This window comes from Dermochelys coriacea, chromosome 1, assembly GCF_009764565.3.
Source record: "Dermochelys coriacea isolate rDerCor1 chromosome 1, rDerCor1.pri.v4, whole genome shotgun sequence".
NCBI classification, from domain to species: domain Eukaryota; kingdom Metazoa; phylum Chordata; order Testudines; family Dermochelyidae; genus Dermochelys; species Dermochelys coriacea.
In genome coordinates, this window is record NC_050068.2 from 54562134 (window position 1) to 54577410 (window position 15277).

Genomic DNA, 15277 nt, shown 5'->3' on the forward strand with positions numbered 1-15277 from the left:
TGCTCAACAAGAAGTGTAAAAAACAATGTGCTCAAACACCAGTTACAGTACAGCACAGTTCTATCTGTCTAGCAGTGATGCGCTGCCAACACTTTAACAAAGGGCGCCCTCAAAAAAAAAATTATTCGGCCTCAGTTGGCAATGCATGCGACAATCCCTTGGCAAAATGCTTGTTCCCTCCTGAAAAAAAAAATACCCAAAAAACAATCCAGTTGTTCCACATTTCCCCACAAAACCCACCAGCTTCATATTCTCCCCACTGTTAAATCCATTAGTTCCCCCCAACCCTCTGGCTCATACTTCTTGTCTCACCTTGCTGCCCTCTCATCCCAGTACCTCACAGAGGTGGTAAGGTGTCTAGCAAACTGATAACAATGTATAAATAATAATGGCTGATTTGTGGCCATTCACTTGAGGAGCAGGGGACAGTGTGGAGGTGCACTGCCCCAGCAGGAGCTCCCGTGCCTTCTAGAGCCTTCAGGGACCATGGCTGATATGATGATGATGCAGGAAATGTTCTCCCCTGAGTAGGGCCAGCTGGCATAGAGGGACAAGGATGGGGATATGTTCACACCACTGTATCCCTCCCTGGAGAGTTTAGCACTCAACTGGAGTAGCCCAAAGACCCTACATGTCTGCTCCTGGTGCTGTTCCTCCCCTTGTGCACCCATGAGTGGAGACCCGGCAGACTCCTACCATACTGCTAATAATACATTTATTTGCCTGATAGCATAGACAGGCTCCAACTGGGTTCAGAGGGGATGTGGTATGTCAGTAGAATATAGGTGGGTGCATGCCGCCAAGTAGGAGGCAACAGTCCCTGGAGGATCTGGACACTGAAGATCTAAAACAGGCAATAAAGGTAAGTTTGTAATGTACTAATGAGCTGAGTAGCCCCTTAACCAACACGTTTGGAATCATTCCACATGGAGGACAAAGTACTGCCCGGACAAACCCCTTGGGGCAGATTTGGATTTGAATTACACTGGTGTAAAGCTGAACAACATTGCCTGAAATTAGCCAGTGGAACTCTCATGTGCCACATTTTGATATCAGTTATACCAATATAAACCAGAAGTAACCCCGCTGAAATCGGTAAATTTATTCCAGATGTATAATTGGGTGATTTTCATCAAAATCTGGCCTGTTAACTTCTAGGGTGTTGGATTGGAACTAGTGACAGCAGCATATGACCTCATGAATACCAATAAGATTGCATGTGTGTAACTGAGATCAGTCTTGGCACTCTAGCTGATAGTGCCAGCTTTTAGACATTATAAATAAACAGGATTTGCATCAAATTTGGCTTCACTTACCCCCGTGCAACCCCATCCACCCTATGGAAGTCAGTGGGCCTACAGGGGTATAAGTGAGAGCAGAACTTGTCCCTTTGGCCCACATTCACTCCAGTGAATCTAGAGTGCTAATGGAGTTATTCTAGATTTACACCAATGTAAATAAATAGTGTTAGAATCTGTCTCTTTGTCTTTCAATTAACTCCTCAAGCTGATGGTCTTCTGATTGAGTTGCTGATTCCAGGTTTGTCTTTTACCTCTTACTACAGACTACAATACAGTAGATCTGACTTTAATATCACAGAGAATGTTTAATTCTCCATACTGAAAATGTTCAAATATAGATGACTTTTCACCTTTCCTTGCTAGAGGCCAAATTCTTTTGAACAATGCTAAACATTATTTAAACAGGAAGTCTTCAAAATTATGGAGTGCCTCCGAAGGTCTTGAGTTCTGGGGCTACCTTGAAAAGTGACTTTTATCTCAATGGACATCCTGATGGCTCAAGGCTTAAATAAATACATTCGAATACCTAACACTCCTAAAGGATATACACTCAATGCCAAAGGTTATATACTTAGTGAAGCATTCTAGGCAAACATGCAGCTCTGGAAGATCTTGCATGCATTTCCTTATAATTAACAGGGATAATTCCTAATTATCATTTTTTTTTGTTAGGGGATTAGAAATTTGCACTAGGTATAACAGTTTTCCACAAAATTATTTGTCACATGATCTTGCAATGATTTAATAAGACATATAATATAAAGCCAGAGACAACATACAGTTAATTAATATATAGGTCGGGGATATAGTGATTTCAGGGGCATTGTTTTGGACAAGCAGACAGGTAACATGGATGCCTTGGGCCACCCAGCAGAGGTGGGGGTGGAGTGAAGAGCTGGGTTGAGAGAAGGCCCACAAGTCTTTGAGGGGTAAGGCAGGACCCGTAAAGCCACCCAACAGACAGTCAGCTCTGCGAAAAGAGAGGTTGTTTCACAGATAAAATGCTGCAATCCTCTGATCTCTAAAATGGAGATTGTGACTAATCGGCTAAGAATGTAGAGGTGAGTGGACTGCTTATAGGGACTTGATAGGCCAAATGTATCCCCACTGTAATTTCATTGATTTAAATGGATTTAACCCTGGGATTAACTTGGTCCATTGGGTTGATTTGGCCCTGGCCAGATATAGAACCATAAGATCAAAAGAACAGGAGTACTTGTGGCACCTTAGAGACTAACAAATTTATTAGAGCTTAAGCTTTCATGGGCTACAGCCCACTTTATCAGATGCATAGAATGGAATATATAGTAAGAAGAAATATATATACATACAGATAAATTGGAAATTGGCATATCATGTGTAATGTGGGGGTTGCTATGATGGGTGAGATGTCTAAAAGTGACATCTCTGCCATGATAGGACTGATGGAGCTGCTCTGCTTCACTTTAGCTTTCTCATGCATGCCACTAACAATAGGCCACGCACCAGAAAGCATGATGTGCTCACATACAGCCTGATTAAAAGCCAGTTAAGTGCAAAGAAAGACTCACTGTGTGACATCAATGGGCTTTACGTCAGATCTTTAGGGCTTGATCCTCCAAGGTTCTAAAAGGTGCTGAGCACCCTCAACGTCAGTGGCAGTCAAGTAACCTACAGGATCAAACCCTTAAAATGCAACCCTGAGTCTTTAGGGCCTGGCTCTGAAAGGTGCTGAATCGCCGCAGCTCCCATAGACTCCCTTGGGAGTTGTGGGTACTCAGAGTGGGATTCACAAGCAGGACATGGGTGCCTAAAGTGGCAGTTAGGGGCCCAAATCCAACATTTAGGTGCCACAGGCATTCACAAAACCGCTGCTCAGCTGCTGCCTAAAGTCCCTATATGCAGAGGCAATGCGTGGGGGCGGAGGGGGCAGAGATTTGCTGCTTGGCTTGAACTGAGCATGCTGACATGGACTGAGCATGCTCAGTAACATTGCCAAAGCCAGGTGCCCTCACTCTGCTCTTTCCACACACACACACACACACATCCTCCCCACTTCCAGCAGGCATGGGTCATCTCTGCATATGGGTCTACGTTTCTGATGTTAAAGTCCCTGAGGTGTCTGGCTGGGCCAGTGTACCGACACCCACAGCCCTGGACATCCCCCAGCAGCTCAGAGCCTAACTCATGGCTAAGCCCCAGCAGGATTCACAAAGTAGGCATCCCCCCACCTATATTGCCTCTAGGACCTGATTCAGTAGGCATGTTTAGAGCCTGACTAATCCCACAAAGAGGAGCAGGTGGTGTCCTACCCATTATAACATTTGTCTCAATGGTTACAGCATTCCCCCAGGCTGTAGAAGACCTGGGTTCAAGTCTCCCCTCTGTCAGATGTAGAAGAAGGAGCTGAACTCATATCTCCCCACTCCCAGGAGAATGCCTGAACCACTGAGCTATGGGGTATTCTGGGGCTGAGGTCTCTCAATTGAAGCGCTTCCACTGTGTATAAATTAAATAGGCATTGGAGCAGAGGGATGAGAATGAGGGTCTCCCACAGCCCAGGTGTGAACCCTAACCACTGGACTATAGACAGTCATTTGCGCCTTCTCCCTGGCCCAATGATGAATTGGTTTTGCTTGAAAAAGGACTGACCTGGCTTAGACACCTAACTCCGGGAGAAGGTTCAGGCTGTGAATCCTGACTGGAGAGAGGAGTCTCCCTAAAGCACACCCTCGGTGCCTCTCAGGACCATCTGAAGGAAGGGTGTCTCATCGGTGCATTATTGTTGAAATGCTGAAACAAGAACTAAAGTTACTTCATAGAGAACAACACTACCAGCCTTACCAAAGTTGAGTAATATTTTACTCCTTCAGTAGTCATGCTGAAGCTACTCATACAGCAAGGTACTACTCAACTAGAGAAAGGGGATCCAAATCTGGCAGTTCAGGTTTTCTTTCAATATCTGTCATTATTAAGCATGATTGCAAATACTTTGGTTCATTTCACTTCAGAGCTCATTTCAAACAGGTCAGTGAATGGAGCTGTAATTACAAGGCAACCAGCTTGTCTAATAATTCAATGCCACTCATGTGTTGCACAAAAATTATACCTGCAGGTAGTTGCTCTAAATTCTGTTTGCAGTTCTATATGTTTTATATCCTACCAATTCATCAATCTGTTTATACACTGATGTTATACTTAGATTGATATTTAACTATCCAAAGAATCATTGACTTGAAAAGATTTGCTAATGACTGTCTTTCAGTGATATGACAGAGTTTGCACTATCTGGAAAATTGTAATCACTTATTTGCAAATCATAGCCTCTCTCTCTCTCTCTCTCACACACACACACACACACACACACACACACACAGAGAGAGAGAGAGAGAGAGAAAGAGAGAGCTATCTGTTTCAGATATCACCAAGACCAGCTGGAATAGGCAAAATAAATAGAAGGATGTTGATTTGTAAAATCTCAACCAAGTGCTCCAGATATAAACAACTGTTTACAATATTTATTCATTTCTTACTTTCAGCTTCTATTGCCCCTTTTAGCTTCCTTTATGTCCTCACCATTCCAACAGGTTTTCAAGATTTTAAAGCAATGTGAAATAAATAAGGGATTTGATCACTTTGAAGCAGAAGCACCTTTCCCAGCTCTCTGTCAGCAATGTATACCATTTTATGTAAATTGTTTAGTAGCTTAGAGCTGGGGCTCAACTGGCGGATGAGCTGTTAGCTAATCATTCCGAACAGTCTTTTTAAAATGGTGAAATACTTGCCCCGTTTCACCTCCCATCCCTCTCCCAGAGAACATCTAGAATGAAAGAGGACCAGCAAAATCAAGACCCACAGAAGCTGTGGCAGGGGAGGGCAAGAAAAGGAAATGCAGTGGCTGAAACACACACAATTATTTATAGCTAGTAGAAAAGTTACAGTAAGTGTTTTTAGAATTGATTCATAGTTTAATGTTTTCCTCTCTCCTCACCACAGTTTATATTTAGGTGCTTGTGTGTATTATAGATGGGACTGATACTGCTGCCTACTAAGGTTGCTATCATAAGACCGTGTTTTAGGTTGCTTATAACTTTGCCAAAATTAAACCATTTTGACTGAAATTTTCCGTGCCAGGTGTCTGCCTCAAGCAGAAAGTTTCTGGAGAATTTCAGCCAAAATTGTTCAGCTGTTTACAAGAACAAGGCTAGGGAAAATGTTGTTTTGCCCATTTGTCCATGTTAAAAAATTCTGGCACCCACAGGACTTCTAAGGAGGCTAGGTGGTGTTAGCAGCTGCCATCCTCCCTTGAGGTTGCTGCTGGGGAGGTGCAGCTTTAATTTATGGCAAGGGCTCTGTTAAGGTGATGCACTAAATCAGCACTTCCCTTGGTTAGCAGGCACTGTCATGTGTAGGACAGAATTAGTCTGCGAGTGCTATGGCCAACAGGTAGTTGAGTTTGTGGCCACTTTATGCTTCTGCACTCTGCTTCCCACCCCAGCTAACTTTCTACCTCTGGAATCCTGCGCTAAACTCTTTCCTAGTTTATAGCATCTTAGTCCAAGGAAATATGGCCAATGGGTATATATAGGCATTGTAGTTTACATGTGTACATTGCACAGCTCTAGTTGTATGTTTGTGTATGCAATGAAACCCATCATCAAATTGAGATTTTCAGATCTGGATCCAGACACATGTTTCTCCAGCTAGGGAGTGGAATTCAGATCCAGACACAGGCTCATCCATAATGGAAACAACACTGGCTGCTATTTAATATTCCTAATTTAGCTTTTTATAATGCAAAATCCTTATACCTTGGTGATAGGGTTGGTCTAAATGGCTAGACAACTCGAGCTGGAAGTTCTCATTGAGCTATGAACTGTTGGTGAAAAGGCTATTTGGGGTCACTTATAGAGCTGGTGAGAAAATTTTTGTTGAAAGTTTTTTTTGTTGGAAAAAGCTGCTTCAACAAAAGTGAAACTTCCTGCAAAAGAAAAAAATGAAAATATTTTAGTTTTGGAAAAATTTTGTTTTGGAAAATTTGGAAATTTTCCAAATTTCCAAAGTTTTCAATTTCAAGATTTGTTTTATGAGTTTTTTCATTTATATTTATTAATTTTACATTTATTATTTTATGACATATCAGTAGTTGCAATGCATGATAATAATAATACGTACTACTACTACTGATGTCATTATATCACATCTAAATAACAGAATATTTCAACTATTTTATTTTTAAAATCATTTAGGGCACCTGTTACTTAGTACTGATTGAAACTTCTTTTGTAGATCAGTGCTGCCAATCTGTGTTGAAATAAGACACTTTCACATCCCTGGAATATAAAGAATTACAGGAAATGCAGACCTCTCTGGGACTACATCCAAGATTGAATATATGGTAATGCAGTCCTTAGCCTCTTTTCTGAGACTTCCCCAAAAAGTGTCAATTGTAGTAGTTTTTGGAGGTGTGGGTATTGATCACCGGGAACTGTGTTGTACAGGAGATGAGATTAGATAGCACAATGGTCCCTTGGAATCTATGAATGGAGATCAGCTCATTCAATACACCCATCAAAACAAAACCACCATCAGATGATCACAATTTTCATTCCTTAGCAATCTGCCTTGGTGTCAAATCAGTGATCAAGAAGGAAATGGTTCCCTGTGCCATTACAACATCTCTGAAGATGTCCACGCAGTGTGCAGCAGCAGTCAAAAAAGCAAACAGGATGTTAGGAATCATTAAAAAAGGTATAGAGAATAAGATGGAGAATATCTTATTGCCCTTATATAAATCCATGGTATGCCCACATCTTGAATACTACATACAGATGTGGTCCCCTCATCTCAAAAATGATATACCAGCATTAGAAAAGTTTCAGAAAAGGGCAACTAAAATGATTAGCGGTTTGGAATGGGTCCCATATGAGGAGAGATTAAAGAGGCTAGAACTTTTCAGCTTGGAAAAGAGGAGACTAAGGAGGGGGAATATGATAGAGGTATATAAAATCATGAGTGCTGTGGAGAAAGTAAATAAGAAAAAGTTATTTATTTGTTCCCATAATATAAGAACTAGGGGCCACCAAATGAAATTAAATGGGTAGCAGGTTCAAAACAAATAAAAGGAAGTTCTTCTTCACACAGCGCACAGTCAACCTGTGGAACTCCTTGCCTGAGGAGGTTGTGAAGGCTAGGACTAAAACAGGTTTTAAAAGAGAACTGGATAAATTCATAGAGGTTAAGTCCATCAATAGCTATTAGCCAGGACGGGAAAGGAACGGTGTCCCTAGCCTCTGTTTGTCAGAGGGTGGATAGGATGGCAGGAGAGAGTTAACTTGATCATTACCTGTTAGGTTGACTCCCTCTGGGGCACCTGGCATTGGCCACTGTCAGTAGACAGGATACTGGGCTGGATGGACCTTTGGTCTGACCCAGTATGGCCGTTCTAATGTTCTTGACCCATTAAATTGTCCTCCAGATATATGGTCTTAAATTAAATGTACTAATACATGAAGAACATGATTTTTTTATGAATGTATGTGTTCCACTGCTTTCTACTGGATGGAACCAAAACTGCTCTTTAACTCCTATAACAGTTTACTGGAGAGATTGCCCTTTCAATAAAGGTGTAAGGGACAAGTGCTGAATATTGAATTCTCATCTTGTGCCCACCATGGAGTTCTGTCTGACCCTTGTGTGCAACATGAGGGCAACTGTGGGGTCTTAGGAGACCATGGATTTGTTACAATGTTTTGAGGGGTCAAGCTTTCATACATGGTTTTAAAACACATCAGAGTTAGAGATGTGCAAAAATTGGCATTTCCATTCCACAGGAAATTCTAATATTTTAACATTTGTTGTGTCCCAAATTGTGATTTAAAAAAACAAAACAACAACAACAAAACATTTTTCATAGTACAGAAAGTTCCCAAAAGTTTCAGTTGGAAAATGTCGAAACGCTTCATTCTGACACTTTTAATCAAAACAAAAATGTTTCGACATTCTAAATATTTTGTTTCAATTTGTTGAACTGAATAAAAACATTTCATTTCAAGTCAGTTGGACATTAAACTGCATCTGTTTATGATGCTTCAGTCCCATAAGATAAGAACGTAAGAATGGCCATATTGGATCAGACCAATGGTCCATCTAGCCCAATATCCTGTCTTCTAACAGTGGCCAATGCTTCACAAGGAATGAAGAGGACAGGCTAATTTTCAAGTAATCCATCCCCTGTAATGCAGTCTCAGCATATGGCAGTTGGAGGTTTATGGACACCCAGAGCACAGGGTTGCATCCCTGACCATCTTGGCTAACAAAAGATAAAAAATAAAAAGTCAATACATCATAAATGAATAAATAAAACAACAAGAAAGAAAGAAAGAAAGAAAGAAAGAAAGAAAGAAAGAAAGAAAGAAAGAAAGAAAGAAAGAAAGAATAAAAAGTCAATAAAAGATATTACCTGACCCACCCTGTCTCATCTTGGCTAATATCCATTGATGCACCTATCTTCCTTTCGTTTGCTTTTACCTGCTGCCTATTTGGGTGACCCCTAGTTCTTGTGTTATGAGGAGTAAATAACACTTCCTTATTCACTTTCGCCCCACCAGTCATGATTTTATAGACTTTCACCATATCCGCCCCTTCGTCAACTCTTTTCAAACCTGAACAGTCCCAGTCTTTTCAATCTCCCTCATAGAATCATAGAATCATAGAATATCAGGGTTGGAAGGGACCCCAGAAGGTCATCTAGTCCAACCCCCTGCTCAAAGCAGGACCAAGTCCCAGTTAAATCATCCTAGCCATGGCTTTGTCAAGCCTGACCTTAAAAACCTCTAAGGAAGGAGATTCTACCACCTCCCTAGGTAACGCATTCCAGTGTTTCACCACCCTCTTAGTGAAAAAGTTTTTCCTAATATCCAATCTAAACCTCCCCCATTGCAACTTGAGACCATTACTCCTCGTTCTGTCATCTGCTACCATTGAGAACAGTCTAGAGCCATCCTCTTTGAAACCCCCTTTCAGGTAGTTGAAAGCAGCTATCAAATCCCCCCTCATTCTTCTCTTCTGCAGACTAAACAATCCCAGTTCCCTCAGCCTCTCCTCATAAGTCATGTGTTCCAGTCCCCTAATCATTTTTGTTGCCCTCTGCTGGACGTTTTCCAATTTTTCCACATCCTTCTTGTAGTGTGGGGCCCAAAACTGGACACAGTACTCCAGATGAGGCCTCACCAGTGTCGAATAGAGGGGAACGATCACGTCCCTCGATCTGCTCGCTATGCCCCTACTTATACATCCCAAAATGCCATTGGCCTTCTTGGCAACAAGGGCACACTGCTGACTCATATCCAGCTTCTCGTCCACTGTCACCCCTAGGTCCTTTTCCGCAGAACTGCTGCCGAGCCATTCGGTCCCTAGTCTGTAGCGGTGCATTGGATTCTTCCATCCTAAGTGCAGGACCCTGCACTTATCCTTATTGAACCTCATTAGATTTCTTTTGGCCCAATCTTCCAATTTGTCTAGGTCCTTCTGTATCCTATCCCTCCCCTCCAGCGTATCTACCACTCCTCCCAGTTTAGTATCATCCGCAAATTTGCTGAGAGTGCAATCCACACCATCCTCCAGATCATTTATGAAGATATTGAACAAAACGGGCCCCAGGACCGACCCCTGGGGCACTCCACTTGACACCGGCTGCCAACTAGACATGGAGCCATTGATCACTACCCGTTGAGCCCGACAATCTAGCCAGCTTTCTACCCACCTTATAGTGCATTCATCCAGCCCATACTTCCTTAACTTGCTGACAAGAATGCTGTGGGAGACCATGTCAAAAGCTTTGCTAAAGTCAAGAAACAATACATCCACTGCTTTCCCTTCATCCACAGAACCAGTAATCTCATCATAAAAGGCATATGGAAGCTGTTCCATACTCTTAATCATTTTTGTTGCCCTTTTCTGTATCTTTTCCAATATATCTTTTTTGAGATGTGGCGAATGGAACTGCACGTAATATTCAAGATTTGGGTATACCATGGATTTCGATAGTGGCGTTATGATATTTACTCTCTTATTATCTATCCCTTTCCTAATGGTTCCTGGCATTGAGTTGGCTTTTTTGACTGGTGCTGCACATTGAGCAGATGTTTTCAGAGAATTACCCACAGTGACTCCAATATCTTTTTCTTGATTAATAACAGTTAATTTAGAACTCCTCATTTTGTATGTATAGTTGAGATTATGTTTTCCAATGTGCATTACTTTGCATTTATCAATATTGAACTTCTTTTTATCTTACTGTTTACACCTTTTTCCAAGATGAAAAGTCCCAGTTTATTAATCTCTCCTCATATGGCAGCGATTACATACCCCTAATCATTTTTGTTGACCTTTTCTGAACCTTTTCCAAGTCCAATATATATTTTTTGAGATGGGGCGACCACATCTGCACACAGTATTCAAGATGTGGGTGTACCATGGATTTATATAGAGGCAATATGATATTTTCTGTCTTATTATCTATCCCTTTCTTAATGATTTCCAACATTCTGTTCGCTTTTTTGAAGGTCACTGCACATTGAGTGGATGTTCTCAGAGAACTATCCACAATGACTCCACGATCACTTTCTTAAGTGGTAACAATTAATTTAGACCCCATCATTTTATATGTATAGTTGGGATTATGTTTTCCAATGTGCATTACTTTGCATTTATCAACATTGAATTTCATCTTCTATTTTGTTGACCAGTCACCCATTTGTGAGATCCTTTTGTAGCTCTTTGCAGGCTGCTTGGAACTTAATTATCTTGAGTTGTTTTGTATCATCTGCTAATTTTGCCACCTCACTGTTTACTCCTTTTTCCAGATAATTTATGAATATGTTGAATACTACTGGTCCCAGTACAGGCCCCTGGGGGACACTGTTATTCGCCTCTCTCCATTCTGAAAACTGACCATTTGTTCCTTCCCTTTGTTTTCTGTCTTTTAGCCAGTTACTGATCCATGAGAGGACCTTCCCTCTAATCCCATGACTGTTTAGTTTGCCTAAGAGCCTTTGGTGAGGGACCTTGTCAAAGGCTTTCTGGAATTCCAAGTATTATATCCACTGGATCACTCTTGTCCACTCTTGTCTCCTCAAAGAATTCTAATAGATTGGTGAGGCATGATTTCCCTTTACAAAAGCGGCGTTGACTCTTCCACAACAAATCATGTTCATCTAGGTGTCTTATAATTCTGTTCTTTACTATAGTTTCAACCAATTTGCCTGGTACTGAAGTTAGGCTTACCGGCCAATAATTGCCAGAATCGCTTCTGGAGTTTTGTTTTTTTTCTAATTGATGTCACATTAGCTATCCTCCAGTCACCTGTAGAGAAGCTTATTTAAGTGATAGGTTACATACCACAGTTACATGCCTCAGGAAAGGATAGTTCTAGTTCAGTTACCTCTTCATGCCCGCATTTCTCCCTATGGGCTGAGTTCCCTGGCAGACTATGACTGATGCTTTGGGGTTCAACCCAGACCAGGAAGGGGTTGTGTCACCACAGGCCCTGAAACTCTGAATGCCTTAAATGCTATGCTGCTGTGGCCCACAACCCAGATACCAATAGCCAAACTATGAGTATGCAGATCACACACTGGCATCCACTGCCCAGTTACTCTTTGCAGAGTGACCCCAACACTGTCCCAGTCCTGAATTTTCCCCAAACTGAATGTCCTATAATGTCCAATCCCCACCCTCCCCCCCCACACACACACATACCCTACACCGCATTCACTGAAATTAAGTTCTTTGCTTCCCTAAAGAGACAACGGACTGAAGGTCATTAATTTAAGTTAATTAATTAATTTAACTGGGGTTGGACAAATACTCTTATTTCATTCATTGCACTGAGTTGGTTTATAGTAAAAGTAAAACAAGTGTATTTAACAAAAGGACATAAGATTAAGTGATACCAAGTATAAGGAATAAAGTTAGAAAGGGTTACAAGCACACAAAAAGTAAACACACGCTTCTAAGACTAAAACTTAAATCAGTAAGTTCCAGCCTTTGCCTAAGCAGGTTTCTCACCTAAACTCAGTTCCAAGAGACTTCAATCCCCTTCATTGGCGGATCCACTTTTTTCATATGTGCAAGAGTTCTGGCCTCTTGTGTCTGCCCACTAATGACTAACTATAATGGGTTCTCTCTCCTTTTTTTTTTTTTTTAATATTCCAGTAAACCTTTGAAATGTATTCTTTGAAAAGTGAGCCCAGACAAAGTTTCTCTCGCCCGCTGCAGTGTAGATGACATCCTGTCTTCCCCAAGTTCATCGACCTTGCTTCAAGAGGCGGGAAGGCATCCTAGGGGTATAGTTTCCACCCACCCATCCTGATTGTTAAGTATTCCTCTTTCCCCACCTGCTCTCCTGATGGCTTTGTTTACCTTGTATGTAAATGTGCTTTTCTTTGTCTTTGGTTACACCTTGCCTAATTTACATCAGAGACACATTCAAGCAAGTGGAACCGCATTCCTTTGCCTGAAACAGGCTTTCCAAATACATTTTAAGGACACATTTGCAGCACATACCTATAAAGTCCTTGGTGGGTTTACCGTACATACATCACACAATGATTTTTGGAACCAGCGTGTTACCAGTTTGGGTATGATACCTTACATGGCACCTTTCAGATTAGGGTGACCAGAGGGCAAGTGTGAAAAATTGGGACAGGGATGGGGGGGGGAGGATTCGATGCCTATATATATATATATATATATATATATATATATATATATATATATAAAGAAAAAGCCCCCAAAATCGAGACTGTCCCTATAAAATCTGGACATCTGGTCACCCTATTTCAGATACAGATTATGACAACAGCGTGTTAGGTATAGTAAGTTGTGTCAGGCCTGACAAGAGCTGCTGACACAGAGAAGTGAGCCACCAAGGGCCTGTGTCACAGACACCTCCTATGATTCATCTCAAATCATGTTGTTCCCATGATGCCTTACATGCCTCAGACAGTGGGGAGATTGTACCTGAACTACAACTCCCAGGAGGCACCACAGCATAGGCAGATACAGCTTAATGTCAAACTGACCCAAAAATCAAATATTTGGTTTTGATTTTACTGATGGAAAATTGAAAAAATTCAGAAAATCCCACAGAACATTTTGTTTTGCAGAAACTGCATTTTCTGTCAGAAAAAATCGTCCTGATGGAAAATTCCCATCCAGCCTCCACTCCTGCTGCCAAACCATCAACTTATTTTCTGCATTTGGGGTGGGCCATACAACCCACAGCAAGTAGTCAAACAGGACTGCCGCATGCACTGCACCTTTGCTCCTGCCATTTGTCTTGTCTATGGCAACAATTACAGTCCCATGGCAGCTACAGCAACTGGGTCTCAGCCACTCTGGAGCTGCAGATTGTCTCCCTCACAGCAGGAAATAAGGCAACTGTCCAAATCACAGGAGAAATGAGAGAAGGAGTGGGGGGAGGAAAGGGATGAGCTTTCTGGAACCTTTATTTGCCATAGATATGCTTTTTATTTTAATAATGGGAGTAAATCAAGTACAGGAACTAGGAGTAATAAGAAGCAGCATAAAGATCTGCTACAAGATTTTGCCTCAATACAGTCTCTCAGACAAAAGGTTAAATTACCACTTGAATGCCATGGTAGAAGAGCTAATAATGTTGATTTTATGTTCCATAAAAAATTAAGGATCTTGCCTCTTGCTAATACACAGTCCTTTCAACTTCAATTAAGGGAAGTGTGATTCCAATCATTTAGACTCTAAGGTTTCTTTCTTTTTACCACCCAAGAATGGTTTCCTCCAACCACTTTCATAATCCTTTTGTGAATTTCAACTAGCGCTGCAGAATGGCTGAATCTGTAACCAGAATGCTGTGGTTAAAGTTACACTGCAGCTGTACTTCTAGATCTTAGTTAAAATACGCCAAGTTGTTTATGACTTTCAGCTTCTAGGGCTTTGGAGAAGCTTGAACCCAAATCCTGGAGGTGAATGAAAATCATATGCCCTGCAACATAGAACCTTCCAAGACAGGCTTTTTGTATTAGGTGAATGACAACCGAAAATGAGATCTCCCTTCTGATTAACAGATCATATTTTCATTGCCATTTCGAATTTCTTTAGCTATCTAGGAAGGTTATCCTGCAGACTTTCCAAGCTTCCAAGTATAAATAACTGGAACACTAAGGAGGAAATCAAAACAAATGCATATTTGTCTTCAGAACTGACAACAATGTTGAGTGGAAGAAGATAAACACTGTACTGGTAGCAAAATGAATAGCAGTCGTTTAAAACAACAGAGCCAGCAAACACAATTTCCTTAAAAGATTTGTGAATTATGGAGCATAAAACAACTCGTCTGTGCTATAGGTCATGTGTGAAAGGAATTTATAGAGCTTTGGATGGGGATGTTTGCCCAGCAGCATTCTGCCCAGTGCTTTCCCTATCCTCGCCCTAGTCAGCTCTGAGCAATAAAATAGATCAAAGACACCTAGGAACATATGAATTGCCACCGTCAGTCAAGATTAGGGTCCTTCTGGTCCAACAACCTATCTCATGAGAGAGGGACAGAACCTGCTCCTTCAGAAGTGCAAAGAGCCCTGCAGAAGATAGTTATGGGGTAACCTGCTCACAGGGACAGTTTCTTCTAATCCCCATTAGTTAGAGGTTGGTTGATGCCCTGAAATGTGAGAGTTTAATATGCCTTCTGAAACTCTTGCTACCTTTTTACATCTTTACCATTGCAACTCTGGATATTTTTATTATTCAGAGTTGTTAATCATGTTTATTGTGGTAGAGGCAAGGGACCAACTGAGAATGGGGTCCATTGGGCAAGGTACTGTACAAATAGTTTAGTAGACAGTCCCTGCTCTGAAAAAGTGAGAGACTTACAGCAGAAGTGTCCCATCCATTTTTGAATCCTGCAAAGCTCTTGGCCTCATTGACAATGAGTTCCACAATCTAATTGTGTGTTATGT